Source organism: Cupressus sempervirens, chromosome 5 (assembly GCF_028749045.1).
Source record: "Cupressus sempervirens isolate cs-2001-9-10 chromosome 5, ASM2874904v1, whole genome shotgun sequence".
Classification (NCBI taxonomy): domain Eukaryota; kingdom Viridiplantae; phylum Streptophyta; class Pinopsida; order Cupressales; family Cupressaceae; genus Cupressus; species Cupressus sempervirens.
In genome coordinates, this window is record NC_143122.1 from 651184463 (window position 1) to 651206862 (window position 22400).

Consider the following 22400-nt stretch of genomic DNA (forward strand, 5'->3'; position numbering starts at 1 on the left):
TATATTCGAAACTAACACAAAAAAAGAAATTTCTCAGCTATTCAATTTGATGTACTTTTTATTTGACCAATTTACCTATGCCTCATTTGGTGCACCAGATTCTTGGGTATGACTTTCAAATTCATGGTGTAGGCGTGCAACCATGACTTTATAGCCTTCCTTTAAGGAAATTTTTTTATCTTCATCGATGAGCTCTACATTGAATTCTATGCCTTGTATTTTTTTCTTAATATCATCAATTTTGCATGTATGATTTGATTAAATTTTTTTTTTTTTCAACATTATATAAAAAAATTTATATGAAATTTCATTGCTACTACTTACAAGTCGAGAATGAAGATTCATATAGTCATCAGAGCCAAGTTTGTGTTGGCCAACCTTTTCTAGTCTCACTTTTGTAGCCACTGATGTGTTCTACAATCTATGAATAATTTGAAACATGTTATATTATATATTTACAAAGATAACTAAGTAGTGCATGATTAAATTCTTCTTAATACTATCATGACATACCTTATTTTTCCCTCTTCTAGTTCATTTCCTTTATTATGGAATCATAGGAGGACAGTCATACTTTGGACTCTCCTTTAGACCCCTTCTATATTGGTTCCTCACAGTCTTTATATGTTTTGATGCTATTTTGAGAAGTGGGGCAGTGTCAACCATGTTTTTTCCAAAAAGGTCCTCAAAATATGTAATGAGCTAATTTTTTAATTCAGAACCTTGGTCATTCCACCTTAAAAAAAAATTGTTAGATCAATAACTTTAATATAGTACAATAAATGGAAGAAAAGAAAAATACTGTAGCAATGATATGAAACTACATACCTTTTATATATGGTGGGTCCAAATAGCCTCAATGTCATATCAAAAAGATGATCAAAGAAAAGATTATTTCCTACAAAAACATCATGGGATTATCAGTCCAAAAAAAATTATGTATAAGTAAACTACAATTACACTGTAAATAATAATTTTTTTAAAGCACCTAAAAGCTTTTGTAATTTTAACAAAAACATAGTTTTCTTGTTCATCAACAGTGTCCCTGTAAATGAACCAGTACTAGTCACATGGACTGCTACAAGAAATGGATCAACTTCAATACTACTGGTCTTTGTTACTCTATCAAATAAAGGTCTATGTATTAGTGCACAAAATAGGTACATGAGTATAAAATCCACCCAAAAAAAAAAAACAATGCATGATTAGCACATTATAAAATATACCAAAATAAGGTTTTACCAATTGTACTTGGCATAGTCAAGGATGTTTGTGATGAAGACACAACCCACGACAAAAATGAGCACAACAGGAAAAGGGGAATATTATTATCAAAAGTGATCTACTACTACATTTAGTACAATAAAAATAGATTCCATGACATGCCCTATGGGCTTATATTATTATCAAATTCTGGAGAAAACCTTTCTCACAGTACCTTCTCCCAAGCTCCACAAAAAACTGCCTTTACAATTCCAAAAAGGTCCTTAAGTAAACCAAATTAGGTTTAGGGTTTAAAATAAATTTTATAATATTCCATTTTTCATCAATTTCCAAAAAGAAAAGTTCTAGAAAACACATCAAAAGTTGGTGTAAAATTAAAAGAATCCAAAAATGGTAGCCCAACTTCCGGGAGGCATAACTTTTGATCTGGGACTCTGATTGATGAACTGTTTACAATTTCAAAAAGCTCTTCAAGTGGTCTATAGCCCTATGGGAAAGATTCACTCGTCCCCTATTTTTTTGGCCTGTATAAGGCCATTTAGTGCTTCAAATCTAACTTTGAAGTGCTCTTAGGAGGTCTCTAGACAACTTAAAACTGTAATAACTTTCAAACCGTAAAGCTTTTTGACCTGATTCTTTTTCTAGAGTGCTTTAAATTAAAATTATAATCATCCTTCCAACTCAAACTCTCTAACTTATTATAATTATGGCTCAATTACAAAATAACCTATTTTCTACATTGACACATATCCTAAGGTGCTAAAAAACTCTAACCCTGAAAACCAATAATGGAGCTATGAGATTTGGAATATTTATTTGACCCAAATGGGTATCCATTAATGAAAACACTTTAAATAGAAACTGATACTAAGCATATTTTTGGGTGATACAGGATTGCCCTTACACCACTGGATGCTCCTGCATCAGACAACCAGGGTAGATTGAAAAGTGATCCTATCACTTTAGAGCTGGTAGAGGAAAACCCAAATGGGAAACCTCCATTGTGGATATCCAAGTTGAGTCTTGTATTGGTTGTCCTTTCCACTTCACCAGGAATTCTTCATACTGCTTGTTTCTTGTACTTCAGCCCACATGACTATCCAATTTTTTTGCAATCTCTTTCTTTGTAGAAGTAGGAAGTAGACATGGCTCCAGCATCAAATCCTCATCTACATCATCATCATGATATTCTATTAAGTTTTCAATATTGAAAATAGGAGAAATGTGAATCCCATTTGACAAGTCCACCTCATATGCATTCCTTGAATCATGTTTCTTCAAAATTTTGTAGGGACCAAATTTATTCATCTTCAACTTTTTATAGATACCCATTGGAAATTGTTCCTTTCTCAAATATACCATAACCTAATCTCCAACTTGGAACTCCTTGTGTCTCCTCTTTTGATCTTCCCTAGCCTTATAGTATAGGTTCATTTTGGTAAGATGTTCTCGTACCTTCTCATGTAGGTTCTTGGCATGTTCAACAAAGTCTTCTATCTCAACACTTGTCCTCTCCCCTTGCTCCATCTTCCTCACCTCTGGTACAGTCCTTGGACTAATCCCATACACAATTTGGAATGGTGATCTACTAGTACTCCTATTTACATAATTATTGTAAGAAAATTCTACTTGTGGTAGAATCAAATCCCATCCCTTGGGTTTATCTCCTACTAAATACCTTGGTACTTTTATTTTTCCATCAGCCCGCAAATGATGTGCAGAACTAACTTCTATTCTATCTTCAACTTCTTTCACAAATTCCTCTAGAAATACCGAACAAATTTAGCATCTATGTCATAAACAATACTTTTTGGGAGACCATGTAGCCTCACCACCTCTTTGAAAACCAAATCTTCAATATGCACTACATCATGAGTCTTGGGGCATAGAATGAAATGTGCCATCTTGGAGAACCTATCAACCACCACAAATACTGACTCATTACCCCTTTGTGTCCTTAGAAATCAAAGAACAAAATCCATACTTCTATCCTCCCAAGGCTTTGATGGAACATGAAATGGCTTATAGAGTCTAGTATTTTGACTAAATCCTTTGGCTATTTGACATACTTGATAACTTTGCACAGATTTCTTGACATCTTATGACAATTGAGTCCAAAAATAACGTTCTCTAATAAAGGCAATGGTCTTATCTCGACCAAAGTGTCCTACCATCCCTCCACTGTGCTTCTCCTTGATCAAGTTCTCCCTCATGGAACTCCTTGGAATACACAATTGACTTCCCTTGAACAATATACCATCCTGAATCATGTAATCTAGCAATTGGTCCTATCTAGAGTAATAGGTTCTTTACAAGTCTTCCAAGCCTTTGCAAAGTCAATATCCTCAGGGTACAGATTCTTGAGTTCATCAAACCCAACCACTTCAACCTACATTACTGTCAGCAACAAATTTCTCCTACTTAATGCATCTGCAACCCTATTAGACCTTCTGCTTCTATGTTTAAATACAGATCTTAAATGTATTTGATTCAATTTACCTTGGCTATTTAGGTACTACAATGCCTAGTGATCAGTATGTGAAACAAATTCTTTTAGAAACAAATAATGCCTCCATTTCTTTAAGGCCTAAACTATTGCATAAAACTCTTGATCATAAATAGAATACTTCTTTGCATCATTCAAATTTTCACTTAAATAGGCAATAGGTTTACTTTCTTGGCTCAACACAACCCCAATAGCACTTCCACTAGCATCACAATCTACCTAGAATACTTTGTTGAAATCAAGAAGTGCCAACATAGGTTGCTCTATCGCCTTCTTCTTCAGTAGTTCAAATCTCCTTGTAGCTCCTATAGTCCACTTGAATTCTTTTCTATCCCCCCTCATTGTTTCAGTTAGGGGCGCACATATACTACTAAAATTTCTAATGAACTTCTTATAAAAACTAGCTAGACCATGGAATGACCTCACCTTAGTGGCAAACCTTGAAGTAGGCCATTCCAAGATGACCTTCACCTTATTTGGGTGCATTTTGAGACCCTCACCTGATACAACAAACCCCAAATAGAATAACTCCCTTTTGACAAAGCTACACTTCTTCAAATTAATCAACAATTTCTCTTCCATCAACCTTTTAAGGACACTATAAATGTGCAATAAATGTTCATCTAAAGACTTATTGAAAATCAAAATATCATCTAGATAGATAATAACAATTTTTTCCAAAAATTTCTTTAGTACCTCATCCATAAGCCACATGAAGGTGATTGGTGCTGTATATGAGCAATGTTAGTATGCTAATAGAAACCAAATTTAAATAAAGCTTCTACAAACTAAACAAAATTCATAAACTTCAAGATAGACTAAGATGAACTCTCAATTGAGAATATGAGCCATTAATGGGCTCTCTCAATGAGAATCTCTCTTGTTGTGTAGCTTTGTCTAAATAGATAGGATGTATGCTCAAGCTTATGCTTCAAAAAGGGCTTCAAATGGAGTTAGAATTTGGGTGTGAGTGTATGGTTTTGATGTAAAATGGCTTCTCAAAATGGCATTATGACTTTACCTCATGGATTGTGTTATTTTTCAAAGTGAAAGGATCCAATTTATAGGCAAGAGGCTTGAGGGATTGAGGGCTAAGATGCAAGGATGGGAAAAAGCTTATGGAGGGCTCAGATTGCATTAGAGGAGAGCACATGGATTGTGCTTCCTTATAGCCAATCAAGGAGTGACACATGTCACATGGTGAGAGGATGGAGGAAAGGGGAAGGATGAGTCAACAAAGGAGGCTCAAGGGATAAAATCTTCATAAAGACTCTCATAATGACTTGTAAGAGCAATAAAAGGGCTTGGAAGAGTCATTTATGGCCTAGTGGGCTTCATAAAGTTTTATGGTTGAGATATTTTGAGGGTGATGAGAGAAATTTTGACTTGGACTTGATTAGGAAGGTTTTAAGCTTGCTTAGGCTTGTGCAAATGATTAGAGGATGGATTAGGATGGTTTAGGATTAGCTTAGGGATAGGCAAGTGGATGGCATTTAATGAGGGTGGGTGAAGGAGGAGATATTTGTTAACTTTGGCTTGGGTTAGTAATTCTTAACCCATGTTTAGGGAATGTGACAAGGTTAGGAGGGGATTAGGATTAGGTTTAAAGACATCTTCTAGAAGAGTCTAGACTTTGGATGAGGATAAAGACTTTCTAGAATAGTGTAGAATTTCCTAGGATGAGGATGAAGACTTTCTAGAAGAGTCTAGAACTTCTTAGGATGAGGATAAATTAGATTTTTAGAAAATAAATAAAGTTTTATTTATTTCAAGGGTTTGGGTTGAGGAGATATTTATTAAAACTTTTTTAATAAACATGAGGATTAATATTCAATTTTAATTAAATATTTTGAGTTGGGATTAGGGGTAGGAAATGATGGGATTAGCCTTTAATTAAAATTAAAGAAGGATTAGAAGATTTTGGAAGAGGTTAGTGGTCTTAAGGAAATTGGCTAAGTTTTGGGCAAAAAATAAATTTTTTATTTATTTTGGGTTTTTTGGTCAATTTATTAATTAAATAATTAATAAATAAGGAAATAATGTTTAAATAAGATTTAAACATTTTTGGGAGGGATTCCTTAATTAAATATTTTAAATTAAGATAAAGGGATTTAATGGCATAAAAATAAATAAATAAATTAAATAATTAATTAATTAATAAATGATGATGTCATCAGGACTTTTTCAAAAAATAAAAATACTTTATTTTCTAAAGGTTTTTAGGTGTCTACATTTTGCCCCTCTTTGATGTGATGCCGCAAGTGGCATGGCATCAAAGATAAGAAAATAAGATGCCCAAGGCTAGAACAGAAGAGGAGAGAATGGATTGTGAGATGCCCCCTCAAGAAGGTAGCGAGGAGAGAAAGCGAGGCTCGATGGCTTCTTGAAAAGTACAAGAATCTCAGATGAGCAAGGAAACTCAGATTGGCAAAGAGAAGGGGCTGAATTAGCTCAAACTCTCACTATGGGAGAATGATAAAGGAGAATCAGATGCAGAAGAGGAAGCAAGCTTAAGACTTTAGGGAAGGTGGAGGATGAAGGAGCAGAGTGCTATAAAAAGGAATCCAGGATAGGGAGATGGATGAGGGGATTATAAAGCTGATGCAACATGATTTCAAAGAGTCAGATTGGTGGAAGATGGGTTTCGGAGATCCCTAGGACTAGGATTGTGGATCTCGAAAGATGAGGCTTGGTGGATTGATTTGGATTGGTGGATCCCTAAGACTAGGATTGTGGATCCCTAAAGCTAAAGGTGAGGAGTGATTCAAAGAGATACTGATGCATAAGCTGGGGTAGGAGAGACGGATGCCGGATATGGATGGGGGATAATGGAGATGAAGGAAAACCATTGAAGCTTTTTGAGCGGGGGGGATACTTCAAAGAGAAGTACCACCATGTAGTTGAGCACTAGATTTGCTATAGGACTATTGGTTAATTGACAAGGTTACCAAGAACATCAAGGCCTTTTCACCAACTATCAAGAGGATTGACAAATTGACTCAAAACAAACATGCAAGGATTGCCCTAGTATCACACATGAATCCCAGAGGAAGCAGTGTGGAAACGACACTGGGTAACCCACAAGCAAAAAAGAAAACAAGCAAAAGACATGATCAAGACCTTACGCTCTGATTGCCCCATTCACAATATACCATGATATGGAAGATCGTGGCAACCTTGAGGAGGGAACAAGGAGATTTCTTGGAAAAGATACTTCAAGACCCAAAAGGGAAGATCCCAAATCAAAAGAAAGTGAAAATCCAAAAGAGAGCTGTTTGCCAATGAGATGGGTAGGACAAGGTACTAACGGACCAAGATCAGACATGAGGAAAGCTATATCCTGCAAGGACCTATCGGAGAGCACCGAAGCTGGTGGATTTGGATGAGTGATGCGTCTGGCAAGCTGAACTAAGAAAGATAACACTTCGGTGATAGGAAATCTAGCTAAAGGATGCGTTGGAATAGCTAACCAAGATGTGTGATGGGTGCAAGATGCTGATCAAGGACGAACTGACACAAACACTGGATAGATGCAATGGTACTAAGCTAAAGAGGATGTACAAGCTGATAGACCAAGATATTTACAAGTGAGCTAATCAAGATATGGTACAAGCTAACGGACCAAGATAGTTACAAGTAGGCAAAAGCTCAGGATGATAGGATAGCGGGATGGTTCGATGTTGTGCAAGATGCGAAAGCTAAGGGTGGGGTGATAGCGAAAGATATGGATTTGGTAGGATGCATCCAATGATGATGAGAGATTTTGTGACCAAGGTTAGCTAGAGGAGCAGGATGAGATGGCTGGATAGGATGGTAGATAGCTAGGATTATGATGGATATAAAGAGATGACATTGGGTTTGCATGAGGATAGCCTAGAGCTAGATACCAATGACAAGGGAGGATAAACAAGACAAGATCTCCAAGGAATATAGTGCCCCCAATCAGAAGATAACATGCGGAAGGAGGTCTTATGATGGATGTGATAGGATTGAAGCTAGGATGGAAAAAGATGAAGGGGCTAGGGAGATGGATGATAGCTGAGATGATTGGCTGAAGCTGCATAAGATTAGTGGATGGTGTGAGATGGAAGCTGGAGGATGGAGGATAGGTGGATAGATTGGAAGATGGAGGTGGATGTCAAGAGATGACCAAAAGCATGAGGGTGATAGGCTAAGCTGGGGATGGCAGGATTACGCATGACGCTTGTTTGCCAAGTTTTCATCATGGTACTTGTCCAAGGTGCTTGAATTGCCAAGTTTTCACCAGTGGACGCTTTATTTTTCTTTTCTTTTTTGACTTTTTGACTTTGGACTTAGCTCAAATGATTTTGGCTTTCTTCAACTATTTTGGCTTTTTTGGGATTTTTCACTGGCTGTTGAAATGTTCAATTTTGTTGCTAGCTGTTGGTACACCGGATGTGTGATTTATGCAATAGATCGGATTAGATGGGATTGATGGTAGGAGATGGAGGGATGAAAATGTTGGAAAGGATCATGAGATGGGGATGCCTGCAAGAGCAACATTGGCACATGTTGGAACGGGTGTGAAAAGAGCATATGGGGGATAGATGGTAGATGCGGGCGTGATGGAGGATTTGTGGAAGCGTGCTTGGGGATATAGGCACCCAAGATGGAGTTAGGAGATGGGGGACATGAGTCACTAGATGGGGGATTAGCAATGGTGGATGCCATTATGCATTGGGTTTCAACTTTTTTCTTGGGGATCCACATGGTTTCGGATTTTCTTTTCATAGGCTTTTGCATTGTTTTGCATTCATTGATTGGATTTTGCCTTTTTGGAGTATGTCTTTTAGAATAGACATATGATTGCCTAGGATGTGGATTTTTAGCTTTATGCATTTTGAAGTTGGCATTCACATTGCTGTGGTAAGCTTTGGGAAGATGGTTAGGATAAGCTTTGTGAGATGGAGAGGATATGAAAGAGCATGTAGGGGGATGATGATGGATGATGTGCCCTGATATGTGCCTTTGTTGATCTTTCATAGAAATGGATGGAAATGGATTTTTATATATAGGAAATCAACACTTATTCCATAATAGAAAAGTAAACGATCTAGCTTTAAATCCATAAGAGAGAAAATAGGAGGATAACAACTGAAAGCAGGAAGAGGGAATAATGACTTAAGGTGAGAATAATAAAGTTTGAACATTTGCTTGCCAAAGAATAAATTCAGAGAAGGTAATAAGTCATAATAGCTCCTCCTTACTAGCTATTGTGTCTTCTGGAACCGTTGCAACTTTCCTCTGCCATGGGTGCTCCTTAGCATTCTCTTCTCCTTGAATGCTGTTGGCGCTCAACTTTTGAATTCCTCCAATTATCTTTTGGTCTTCATTAATAGGTTAGTTTCAATACAAAGACATGTTTGAAAATAAACATTTATCAAATTAAATTCAAATATAAGAACACACATTTTGATAACTATATGAAATACTGCATACTATATATAATATTAGCAAAAGATGGCATAGTTTCTACCCATAGGTTTATCATAGGTTCAGTAAAGATAGGTCCACAAATGTTTTGAGAAAGATAAAATAGAGTATCAATAAAGTATCTTAAAACTATCATAAAATAAAGGCAAATTTTGGTCTCATCATCTGCCCCTGCTAAACTAATGCTTGTCCTCAAGCATTGCACTTCCTTGTTGATGACCTGAACTCTCCAATCTTTGTCCTTCCTTTTCTATTGCACTTGAAAGTGTAGTAAAATCCTCCAGTTCTCTACCACACTTCCCTTCTATGATCTTCCTGAAGCTTTTCGAGTCTATTGGCATTAATGTCATACAAAAGCCACAAGAGCATTGGAGGCTGCATGGTTAGGGCACACCACAAATTTGGTCTGGCCTACTTCCCTAACTTTAAATATTTTGGAACCCTATGAAGTGCTGCCTCCAGGTTGATAGGACTGTGTGGTTCTAAATTTCTAAGAGATTCAGATAGTCTAGCCCATCTACTCTTCACACCAGTCATAGCTCTTTGAAAAGCAAAGTAGGGTAGATTTTCATAATCAAAATAAACTTTAACTCTACCAGCAAAGATCCTATCCCTTACTTCTAGATTCTTCTTTCCATAAGTTAATGTGAACCAATCCCTGAGAACTTCATCTGGCTTGCTACTCTCTACTCTTAAAGGAAAGGGTTCTGTCCTTTCCTCATCCCTATAATTATTCAACTGCTTGTCATAATTTGCTTCATTGGACATGTAGGACATGAGGGCTCTTAAGTGTATATCCCTTATGTAAAGCAAGGGATTCCATTGAGTCTCTGAAGGGATAATAAAATTATGAACATATAATTCACAAAATAAATTCTGCTGCCAAGGTGGTAGAGTCCGATATAGTCCATAAAATTCTTGTGCTGAATTGAACTCCATATTAATATTCTTAAGAGTTAATATTAATTGAAACAAAAGAAATTGTTCTTTCCAACAAAGAACATAAACTCTTGGTGGTGGTCTACAAGCAAGGGCTTGATTAGCTAGCTTGAGGGCATGGTCTATTCGTTTCTTTTGGCTTGCTAATTATTCCTTTAAATCTACAATTTCTTCACATTGAGATGCTATAATCTTATTCATCTTTTTCTTCTCTTCTTTCCACAAGACCTTAGTAAACAGATGCTATCCATACAACTAAAAAAGGAGTTTTTGCAGTGTGATAGAACCACTATCTTCTTCATGATCTCTTTTCCTTTTTCTCTATTCCTGCCATAAATGTTCTACAAAGCTAGTAATCCATGTTGATCTATGGGGAACAAGGGCAGTGTTTGGATCAACATATTCAAGAACTGTTTCATCCCTATAGTTGGAAGTATCTGGTAGGTCTGCTGGAGTATCATCTAGATTTTCTTCAATTTCATCCCTGCATTCCTCAGTAGGATTTTTAGGAATGCTTGTAATCTCAGGATGGGGAGGAGAGTGATCACAAACAATTTACATAGGGGATTCCTTGATGGATTTTTTAGACAAAGTAGAATCTTTAGAAACTTGCCCTCTCATCCTAGGGCTTCTCCTTATAGGAGTTTCCTCTTGTATTATAACGTTTTGCCTACTTTTCTCTTTGGGTGTCTCTACTATAGGAGTGGTTGCTGGAGGACTTTCCTTTGTTCTCTTTTGTCTTACAATTGTAAGGTTCGGCTCTTCCTTTTCCTAAATAGAGATTTCTTCCTGCAGTTTTTGTTTCCTCTTAGCTCTGCTAGTAGTAGGTTTCGAGGTCTCTTGCACAAGTGAAGGCACATTTTCTTGAACATAGATAGTTTCTTGCACATTTTCTTGGGCCTTTTTGGCTTCAGCCTCTTGGGTATTTTGTTTAGCAGGCACACTAGTGGGAGCTACATTTTCCTCACCGGGTTGTTCACTAGGGGCAACTTAGGGTTACAGAGTTTTGGCTTGCACAAATTCATCCCATGTCACAGGAGATACATCCCTAAGCGACCTCTTTATCAATAACTTGATTAAGCCATGATGAGTAACAAAATTATCTTTTCCTTTTTGAGTCTCTTCCACACTAATGCAAAGCATATTATACAAGAAATTTGGAATGTTTATTGCAAGATTATCCCTTACACAACTAAGTAATTTAAATGATGTGCATGCAAGTATGAGAATCTTCCTTCACATGTAAAATACCTGATTATGTGCATGTCTAATTCATTGTATGGTGGTGGCAGTGACATTCTCTTGCAACCTTGCTTTGTAATGTCCATTTGAGGATCAGGCAGTCTGGTAAATTGAGCTCTTGCTGACCTCACATCATGTGTGCTGGGGTAATGTTCTCCAACTATAAGTAACCCAGTCACTTCAGCAATGCATTCCTCTATTGCAATCACTATTAAACCCCAAACAAAAGCTTCACCCTCGTTGAATGTCCTTGTAAATTCTACGGCTACCTCATCATCAAATGTGGTCAAACTCAAAAAATACCCTAGCCATCCACATGCATTAAACCTTCTTATGAATTCTACATCTGAGAGTAACACAGTGTGTTCCACAAGTTCTCTCCTCTGCAACTGTCCACCTATTCTCTTAACACTTCCTTTGCTTACTCTGTTTTCTCCCTTTTGAATTCAAGCTTCAAACCACTTCATTATTTTATAGACTCAACTCACACTTCTTTTGTTTTAACATGCTATTAATATCATAAAAAATTGTTATGTGCAATAATAAGGTTTTTAATGAAGGAAAATCATGAATATGTGTGAGAATCGTCCGAAAATAGAGGTCAGATCACATAAAATTTAAACATAAGTCACATCATAGCTTGACATAGAAAATAATTAAAAAAAAAGGGAGTACGACACCTCACTTGTGTACTTATGACAATTAATTTTCATTAATGAAGGGAATGCAAAGATTTGGAAAAATCTTTACAGATAAATAGAAATGCCATTGGATATTAGTGACCTTCCCTACCCCCTGCTAAATTTGGACAAGTTTCCACACTTGTCAGACCTAGTATGAATAAGGGACTGGCATAATGTCGCCATCATATAAATTATGCAGTATTAAATATAATTAACAAAATTTGCGGACTATAAGTGAATGATAATTTGGAAATGTTATACCTATCATTTTGATTATTGCACGTACCAAAAGGTGGTGGAAGTGATATCATCATCGGTATTGTCCATCAGCATCTTGTGGGGTTTATTGAAAGCATGAAAAATTGATGATGTGGAAAGTGAATGGATGTAAGATAAAGAAATGAGATGAGGTGGATGGGTGGAAGGGAGAGAGAAGAGATGGAAAGAAAAAGTGAATAGAAAAGTGAACTTTATGTGAACATAAAGTCTTTATTATGAGCATGAACAAAGAAACTAATGTTGAAGAGTGGCAGTCGGAAGGTTGACACCTTCGGCTATAGGAAGAGTTGCTTGATTTGTATTTGAATCTAGCTATTGAAACTATTACATGAAGTTCGTTTTTGTTTGGGCCTGCTTATATAATTTCAATCTATGACCATTGACTAACAATTTGAAGAGCACAAAATCACTGGTAGTGAGTTGAAAAACTCCATTATCAAAGACATGACTAATTTCATATGGTCCCAGCCATCTTTTCTATAGCTTTCTTGACATATCTTTAAATCTGCAATCATATAGTAGTGCCCAGTCACCAACTTGAAATTGTTTACTAATAATATGAGAATCATGCCATTATTTTCTTTGTTTCTATATCAATTCAGTATGTTCCAAAGTAGCTTTTCACATCTCATCCAAAGAGTTAAAATGCAGAAGATGTTCTCTTTGTGCTATAGGAAGTTCAATTTCCAACCCTAATGCTATCCTTAGAGTTTATTTTTCAAATTCAATTGGAAGCATTGCTACCTTACCACATAAGAGCTCAAATGGTGTGAATCTTGTAGTAGTCTTCCAAGTTTTTTTGTAAGCCCAAACAACTTCTTGTAATCTACTAGTCCAATCCCTACAGTGCAAATGCACTATTTTTGTTAAGATGTTCTCCAGCTCACAGTTTATGACCTCTTCTTGTCCATTAGCTTGAGGGTGATAAGGACTGGATTTTTGGTGCTTGATATTATACTATTTCATCAACTCTGAGATTAGATTAGAGGTGAATTGTGAACCTTTGTCAATGACTAGCTCTTTGGGTACACCACAGGGAGTAAAGATCTCTTCATACAAAAATTTAGCAACTTTTTCATCATGAGCATGCTTCATAGCCTTAACTTCAACCCATTTTGTCAAGTAATTAGTGCACACAAGAATATAGGATTTTCCATTAGATGGAGGATCAATTTGTCCAATGAAGTCCATGCCCCATTTGTTAAATGGTGCTAATGTTATCTGAGGATTAAGAGGCATTTCATCTATTCTTGTTGGCCAACCCATCCTTTGACACTTGTCACACTTCCTTGTGTAGTTGACTACATCCTTGTAAAGTGTAGGCCAATAATAACTAGTTGTCAAGATTTTGAAAGTTGTTCTTTTTGCTGCAAAGTGTCCTCCACATGGTTCATTATGACATGCATGTAGAATGTCATATGTCTCATCTTCTCTCACACATCTTCTCATAACTTGATCAGGTCCAGTGTAAAACAATAAATTATCTATCTAGGAAAAATGGAAACTTTTCTCTAAAAGCAACTTCTTTTCCTTGTAAGAAAAATGTGCTAGTATTTTATTGGCTACAATGTAGTTAGCAATATCTACATACCATGGAGTTTGAACAACAATATGAAACAAATGCTCATCCAAAAATGCATCATCTACCAAAGTAGTGTTAGTATCATCATGATGGATTCTTGATAAATAATTAGCTAGACATTGGATTTTCTAGGCTTATCAACAATAGCTATATAAAATTCTTGCAACAATAGTAACCATCTTGCTAATGTACCATCAAATTCTTGCAACAAGAAATTATCTATCTAGGAAAAATGGAAACTTTTCTCTACAAGCAACTTCTTTTCCTTGTAAGAAAAATGTGCTAGTATTTTATTGGCTACAATGTAGTTAGCAATATCTACATACCATGGAGTTTGAACAACAATATGAAACAAATGCTCATCCAAAAATGCATCATCTACCAAAGTAGTGTTAGTATCATCATGATGGATTCTTGATAAATAATTAGCTAGACATTGGATTTTCTAGGCTCATCAACAATAGTTATATCAAATTCTTGCAACAATAGTAACCATCTTGCTAATGTACTTGTTATAGCAGGTTTTTTCATGAGATATTTAATTGCTACATGATCAGTATGAACAAATATGGAATAGCCAGTTTTGTAATGCCAAAATTTGTTGAGGGCATAAACTACTTCTAGCAATTCTTTTTCAGTCATAGTGTAGTTCAGCTCTAGTCCATGAAGGCTCTTACAAATATAATAGATTGTATTTTAAAGATTTTGGGATTGTTGTGCTAGGACTGCACCTATGGCATAATTAGAGGCATCTGTATATATATGAAAAGGTGAATTCCAATCAGGGCCTTGTAAAATTGGGGCTATAGTCAGAAGTTTCTTAAGCTACAAGAAGGCTTCATCACATTCAGATATCAAACTAAATTCAACTTCTTTTGTGAGTAACTTATACAAGGGACTAGTTATTTTGTTGAAATATTTTATGAAACATCTGTAATATCTAGCATGACCTAGAAAAGATCATACATCTTTTGACTTTTTAGGTATGGGAAATGTTTGAATTACCTCTATCTTAGCCGAGTCCACTTGTATTCCTATAGTGGATATGAAATGACCAAGTACTACACCTTCTTGCATGAGCATGAAACACTTTTTATTGTTAAGTGCCAAATTATGTTCTTGACATCTAACCAAAACCTTTTCAAGATTCACCATTGCTTCCTCAAAAGTAACTCCAAATGTTGTGAATTCATTCATGTAGATTTCCATGCAATCATGTGATATATCAACAAAGATGCTAATGATAGCTCTTTGGAACATTATAGGAGCATTACATTGACCAAATGGTAAAATAGAGTATGCAAAAGTACCTGATGGACATGTAAATGTGGTTTTTTCTTGATCGTCATGAGCAATATTGATTTGATTATAACCATTACACCCATCTAGAAAAGAGAAATACTTCTTTCCAGCTAGTGTGTCTAGAACTTGATCTATGAATGGTAAAGGAAAGTGATCCATTTTGGTAGCTTTGTTCAACTCTCTGTAATCTACACAAATTCTCCATTTTTCTCCCTTTTTAGGTACTATGACTAGGCGTAACACCCATCTACTATTAGATATAGGATAAATAAAACCAACATCAAGTAATTTTTGCAATTCAGTTTTAACTATCTCTCTAAGGCTTTGATTTATCCATCTCTAGGGTTGATGGAGTGGTAGACAGGCTTCATTGATGTATATCCTATGAGTGCACAATGTAGGACTCAACACTTTCATATAAGTATAGTTCCATGCAAAGGCCTTTTCATGCCTTTGAAGCAATTCTTTTAATTGTTCCATTTGTGTGGGTGTTAACTTAGGATTAACATGGAGATTATGACCTTTAGTCAGTTCAATAGTAGTGGTGGTCTCTATCATAATAGCTTCAGAGATTGGACTTGCTTCTAATTCACAAGGTAGAAGTGGATAAAGAATTTTAGATTCTTTGAGTAAAGTACAATTCTTATCACATTTCTCATATGTTATTAATTCTAACATAGAAATTTTAGATATATCTTTTCCTACCACACAATTGTTAGTGAGGATACTCTGAAGAAACTGAGAGGGGGATGAATCAGTTACCACAAAAAAAAATCCATAGATCCCTTAGATGTCTTATAAACTTAGTTACTATTGTCACTCAGTAGCCACACAAAAAAATGCTGTAACTCGGTAGATGTTAATTTATTACTGATCTTTAAGCATTCATAAAAATTTAACATGCATGCATATAACATTAGCACAAGAGACACTAGATTTAATGTGGAAACCCAATATGCGAAAAACTACCGAGTAATTAGCTACCAATTTTCACTCTTCTGAAGTGAGCCTTGTTAGGAGCTAACCCTATTAAAGGTTACAAAACACACTGTTAGGTGTGACCTTGTTAGAGGATTTGATCACCCTACTAGGAGTGGCCTTGCTAGAGGACTTTAGAACAATTCAATAGAATTGTCCACCTTGTTAGAGGATTTACAAAAATGATTGTTAAAATTGTTGAAAATATAGATGGAGTAACTGAGGGGGGGGGGGTGTGAATCAATTACCACAAAAAAAAATCCATAGATCCCTTAGATGTCTTATAAACTTAGTTACTATTGTCACTCGATAGCCACATAGAAAAATGTTGCAACTCGGTAGATGTTAATTTATTACTGATTTTTAAGCATTCACAGAAATTTAACATGCATGCATAAAAGAAATAACATCAACACAAGAGACACTTGATTTAACATGGAAACCCAATATGGAAAAAACCACCAAATAAGTAGCTACCAATTTTCACTCTTCTAAAGTGAGCCCTATTAGGAGCCAACCTTGTTAAAGGATACAAAACACACTATTAGGTGTGACCTTGTTAGAGGATTTATTTACCCAGCTAGGAGTGGCCTTGCTAGAGGACTTTATAAAAATTCAATAGAACTAGCCACCTTGTTAGAGGATTTACAAAAATGCTTGTTAAACCAACTCTATTAAGAGATTTGGAGATCACTGCTACAATGATGAAAAAGTAACAATGAAGTGAACTGAATGAGATGCAACTAAAATTTGCTATTACAAATCTTTGTTCTGCTTCACTAGATCCTCTTCGATCAAATACACATTTGTTGCTCCTCAAGTATTATGGACCTCAAAAGCAAACACAATTGATTGCACAACCTTAGCCAAGCCCAAATAGCCAACAACCACAGTAGCCCATCTATAGTGTTGATGCTCAACAATACTCTGCTTACACCTTGAATGTTTCTGATATACATCTAAGATCTGGTACAAATTTTTCAGCACCTAAACCACCTCTTATAATTGAAATACTAGACTCTCCTGTAGCATCAAAACCCTCAGTTGCTAAAACTATTGACTCAACCAATTTTACTGTGTCAACCCTAGCTCAACCAGTAGTAGGACCTCCTTTTCTAGAAAAGTTGATACAAAAGAAATATGAACAAATAGAGGAATAGCTTTTTAATTGACTCTATTTAGGTCATTTAGTTGAAGAAGGATTTCCAATGTAAACTAGTTCCAAGCATGGAGGACCACCATCTTCCAACTGAGTGCATCAAGATAGATGGAGATGATGAGTAAGTATTCTTTGTTGCTCAACATTGACTATGGGCTCAACATCAAGGTATGCCTCAAGACCCCTTGCAAAATTCAAATTCATATGGTAATCAATGACCAAACTGTAATCCCCAAGGTCCTCCACAAAATCAACCCAATTGGAACAATGCTAGGAAAAAAAAATCACAACAATCCCAATGGTCTCAGAATTCCCAACCACCTTGCCCTAACCAATAGAGTAACCAATGGCAAAACCAACAGAGTAAAAAAAAAAAAATCTCAACAATGGCCTAAACAAAATACTGGCGCTCCATAATTACCACCTCCAGTTCAGCAAATTTAGGTCATTTAGTTGACTCTATTAATTTTAACTCTAAGTGAATTATTTTATTAAAATTAATAGAATAGATGAACTAGTATTTTCTTTAAAAAAAAACATTGATTGTTCTTGCAACATCAATCTAAATGTATCTAGAATTGGTTAAGATGCGTACATTATTCTTGTGACTTTTGAAGAATATTCTAAAGAGGATTGAAAGAAGATAATATGTGATATGATATGAATTTCACTAGTTTGGTATCTATTTTAAAACAATGGGATTTTTCAGTTAGTGAATTCTAAATTAAGATAATTATATTCTTTCGAAAAAGAAGGATTCAGATAGTGACGCCTTTAATCCTCTTTTTAGCACATGTGAATCTTGTGTTGCCTCATTTTAATAAATCAAACATACGATGAATTAGCAGCTATGAACGTCTAATTAAATACTAGACTTTGCTAAGGAACTAGAATGTGTAAGGCATATTACAATGTCTAGAGACCCTAAGTCTAATTTAGTAGATTACCATTGATTTAACTAGTGTAATCTTGTTGTTACATAGATCTATTAATAATAAATTAGTTCTTAGTTGAACTCGATGGTCATAACACTTTCACCTTTCATAGTCAAACACAACCTAAAATAGTTTAAATAGAGACCCAAGTATGGAATATCACTCATTCATAGCTAAATTTGCCTTAAATAAACTCAATAGTTTTATAATACAAAATTTTTTAGTAACATTGTAAAGAGAAAGTGTTACTTACATGAAAGTTGTGCACTATAGCCCTCACCCTGTTCACTGCACGGTCTCACAGGTGTCACAAATTGTTGTAGAAGAACACATAATATTTTGGATCATGATCCATAAGATACTATAAAATATAAACATCTATTGAACTTCTATTAATGCTTGATATTAATTACTGCTTACCTTCAAAGATTTGACTCTACACACTAATTCTTCTTTTAGTGCCTCTATCTCCTCGCTTTTATCACTCTTGATGATAATATTAAGAATTTCATCACTGTATCTTTGTATGAGTTGATGGGCCATGAACATGGGGTTAGCACTAAGGGCAATGCCATCTATAAATAATGCTCATGTTTTAGATCGCATTTGATCTGCTTTGATTTTAGCTTTTCCCTATCAATAAGTATCAAGTGACATCAATATCAATAAAATTCCACCAAAATAACTCCAAAGCCATAAATAAAAGAACATAATAATATGACATTTGTTTCTATATAATTTGAACAATTATAATAATTAAGGTTTACCTTCATTGAAGAAGGTGTGTGAGATGGTGCATCCCCTCCTGCGGGTGATGGTCTATCCATGTTGCCCTGTGAAAAAATTAGTAATTCTTAGCAATCAACAGCAAAATGAAAGTAGTAAACTTATCAAAAAAATATATTAATAAAATAGTAGATCGTATATTGGAGTTAATATTAATTGGAGACAATTGGTTTAAATGTTATACTTAGTAGTCCCATGATAGGGAATTTTTTTGTATCTACACGATTCAAATTGGAATCTATCAGATGCTCTTCCCCTAAACTTATTGATTTTATCGTACATACAAAAATGCAATTTCCCTCGCATGCCTCAAATATACAATTCAGCTACTTATTAGTTGACATAGGTCGAGAACTATTTATAAATCTTGCAATATTCCCTATTGCTTTTGGCCTTCCATCAATATACATAGAGAACCTTTTACTTTGATCATTTTCTTTTCATTGTATATAATTTGGTGAAAATGCACACCTATGCATACTTTTTTATATTGCACAATTTGCATCCAATTTTTGTAATTGTAACAAGGTCCTACATACTCCATCAATTCAAAAAATTTATTGTAACATACCTTTATTCCATCTATGAAAAATAGGCCAAAACCATTTAATGAAGATGGAGCTATGTGATATATCCTTTTATTAACAAAAAAATCAGTGCTAACTAGAGGTAGTTCCATGGGTACCCATTCTTTCTGAAGATTGTGTGTACCTTAAGGGAACCTTCCTATTTCCTTCACCCTCATTATCATAAGAACATGACCCCCACTCAAGAAGAAAAAAATGCATTAGATTATTCAATTTTTTTTCTAGTCTTTTGACCTCTAGTTGATCTCCCTATTTTAGATCTACTAGATGTGTCACTTTTGTCTTCTATTCCCGCATTTTCCTCACTTGAGGAAGAAAAATTAGACAAATAACTATTTGGTGATAGCTAATGAGAGACATACTAGGAATAAAGTTAATGTTGATGATAAAGAGAAGATATGCATATAAAAAAATTGTATCTATAGGGTCTATTGACTTATACTTGTCAATCCATGTGACTGAGCAAGATCTTGACTAAAGGCATTGAATAGTGTCGGCCTCCCAATTAGATCAATAACTTGGTTTTAGAAACACAACTCACAGATTAGACATCCAAAATGAGTTGTTATCTTTCTAACAGAGAAGATTCATTTAAATTGTCAACCCGAGGATGTATACTTGAAACAAGTCTGCAAAGTATATGCACCATGAAACTCTCTAAGTTATTCTATTGTTGCAAAATAACAATCCTAGAAACAAACTAAATACACAGTAATGGCTGCATGAAATTGCACAATAGTTGCTGTAGGAACTATATATTATCTAAACTGTTTACATCTCTATGCATGCCTGCATCTCTCTACTTCTCTACCTCTACTTCTACCTCTAACAACCCTCTAACTACTTAACAAGTTTCCCCCATCGTCCTTTTAAATAAGGAAGAATCTTTTTACAAAAGTAATGACAAAGTGCTGAATTTCAATTCCACATTTTCAGCAGTCCACTTCAAATGCGTGGTTCTCTTTCATTATTGCGAATTAGTTCAAACCACTTTACCATGTTATTATCCTTCTTTTCACCTTTCCAAATAATTTTTAAAATCTGAATTTCATTAATTAATGTTAAAGTTATGGTCATTTTTCTGAAAGTGGTTTTATGCTGCCTGAAAACGTGCCACTTTTTCTTCAACCAACGTCTGATCCATGTTGCTCATTAACTACTTTGAACCAACTTAAATGCTCAAAAGGTTTTATAATCCTTCTTCTTGGCTTTCCAAAACCGTAAGCCATTCTTAATTTTATTAAGAATTGAGCAAGATATGCCTATTTTTCTGGAACTGGCTTTTAACTTTTTCCTCATTTTTTGCACTTGTTGAATATTGACAAGTGTCAAGTTTGCTTCTCCTTCTTTCTAGGTGCATGAACAATCAAAATAACTCACAAAAAAAATGTTAACCATCTCAATAATATTATTATTCAATGTTAACCATTTATCACAATAAATCATCATAATCTAGCATCAACTAGCTATACATGCAATTGTTAATCAATACATCATTTATCATATTTAATGCTTCATAAACCAAGTTAATATGTGGAAATAGCTTGGATATATATTGAAACCATGGGGTAAAGTTTTATAAAAAATAGATATAGATATGACATTTTATAGGCTCATCATTTCCCCCCAGCTGAAATCTTGCTTCTCCTCAAGCAAGGGATAGGCATTAGTTAGTCATGAAAACTCTCAGCATGGAATCTTGTGAGAACTTTAATCAATCGTCAAGAATTTCAAAGGTGGTATAAAAGGTATACATGAAAGGTCATCCTCCTATGGTCTATGTCAATAAAATTAGGTATACATGTGCTCACCCCAGCTAAAAGATTGTTTGTCCTCAAATGAGAATGTATGGATGAGGGTAGAAGAAAAAGCACTTATGAAGCATATAATTATAATAATGATAATTGAGAAACAAAATGCAAGGCATAGACAATCAATTACTAAAAATGATAATTATTATGAATAAATAGAAATCATAGTACCATTGGTATTTTTGTGAGAAACTTCAAAATTTGCAAATAGCTGAAAGTACAGGTCCCTTTACTCATGAATATTCAGGTCCCTCCAAGAGTGTTGTATATTTAATATGAGTATTGTCTTCATACTTTCTGAAAGTTGTCTTTTGGATCACATAGTAGTTGTTGCAGGAGTGTCTATTGAATCAAAGAGCAGTGGTTGCAGGATTGATTGTTACAACCAAATAGTAGTTGCTGCAAGAGTGTTTATTGAATCAAAGAGCAGTAGCTGCAGGACTGACTATTACAACCAAATAGTAGTTGTTGTAGGAGTATTTATTGAATCAAAGAGTAGTGGCTGTAGGACTGACTATTACAACCAAATAGTAGTTGTTGTAGGATTGACTATTACAACCAAATAGTAGTTGTTGCAGGACTGACTCTTACAACATGAAACTTACAGATAAGACCAACTAGACACCATCATTGAATAGAACATTCATGACATCATGAAGAGTCAACTACTCAATGGAGTGTTTGGAAACATATGCAAAGACTTTCTTCCACAAGTAGAAACTTGACTCACTCACACCCTTGTAAGAATGATTTAAAATATGAGCAACCAACGAACTATGAACTCCTCCAAAATAGTCATTGAGAAAAGAACAACTAGGAAACAACTACTAACTCTAAGACATTATGTAAGTACACTTATTGAATGAAAAAATTACCCTAACCTATCCTATCCTACACTAACTAGATTACATGACCTGCTCAAACAAAACCATT